We start from the raw sequence: 1238 nt of genomic DNA on the forward strand, positions 1-1238 counted from the left end.
CTGGCTAATTTTTGTATTTTTAGTAGAGATGGGGGTTTCACCATGTTGGCCAGGCTGATCTCGAACTCCTGACCTCAAGTGATCCACCCGCCTTGGCCTCCCAAAGTGCTAGGATTACAGGTGCGAGCTGCCACACAAAAATTTTAAACTTTTGTTCCTCAAAGGACATCATTCAAGAAAGTAAAAGGACAACACATAAAATGGGAGAAAATGCAAGAAAATATTGTAAATCATGTATCTGGAAAGGGACTTACATTTAGAATATAGAAAGAACTCATACAACTTTAAAATAAGACAATTCCATTTAAAAATGGGCAAAGGAAGTAAATGGACATTTCTCCAAAGATATACAAAAGGTCAATAAGCACATTAAAAGATGTTCAACATTATTAGCCATCAGTGAAATGCAAATCAAAACTACAATGAGCTACCACTTTATAAGCACTAAGACTGCTATAACCAAAAAGAAAGATAAGTGCTCCCAAGGATATGAAGAAATCAGAACCCTTATAACCTGCCGGTGGGAACGTAAAATGGTGCAACCAATTTGAAAAACATGTGGCACTTATTCAAAAAGTTAAACATAGAGTTACCACATGCCCACCAATTCCACTTCTAGGTATATACCCAAAACAACTGAAAACATATGTCCATACAAAAACTTGTAAACAGATGTTTATAGCAGAATTATTCTAAACAGCCAAAACCTGTAAACAACCTAAATGTCCATCCACTGATGATGGCTGAGCAAAATGTGGTATATTCACACAATGGAACATTACCCATCCATAAAAAAGAATGAAACACTGATACACAGACATTGATGAACCTTGAAAACATACTAACCGAAAGACACCAGACAACTTAGGCCATATATTCTATGATTCCATTTACATGAAATGCCAGTATAGGAAAATCCACAGACACAGAAAGTAGATTAGTGGTTGCAAGGCCTGGGAGAGAAAGGGGAGAATCTAATGGGGAGTGACTGTCATGAGTAGAGGATTGCTTTTGGGGGTGATGAAAATGTTCTGAAAGTAGATAGTGGTGATGGGTGTATAACTTTGTGAATATGAGAAAAACCACTGAAATTTACAATTTAAAAGAATAAATTATATGGTGTATGAATACCTTAATAAGATTTTCTCAAGAGGAAAAAAGACAATCTATCCGTGCAATGAATACAATGTATGTAACTGTGCCTCTTAGTTATAACCGCATTTTACATGCATACGTTA

The sequence above is a fragment of the Colobus angolensis genome, unplaced genomic scaffold (genome assembly GCF_000951035.1).
Source record: "Colobus angolensis palliatus isolate OR3802 unplaced genomic scaffold, Cang.pa_1.0 Scaffold117, whole genome shotgun sequence".
Taxonomy (NCBI): domain Eukaryota; kingdom Metazoa; phylum Chordata; class Mammalia; order Primates; family Cercopithecidae; genus Colobus; species Colobus angolensis.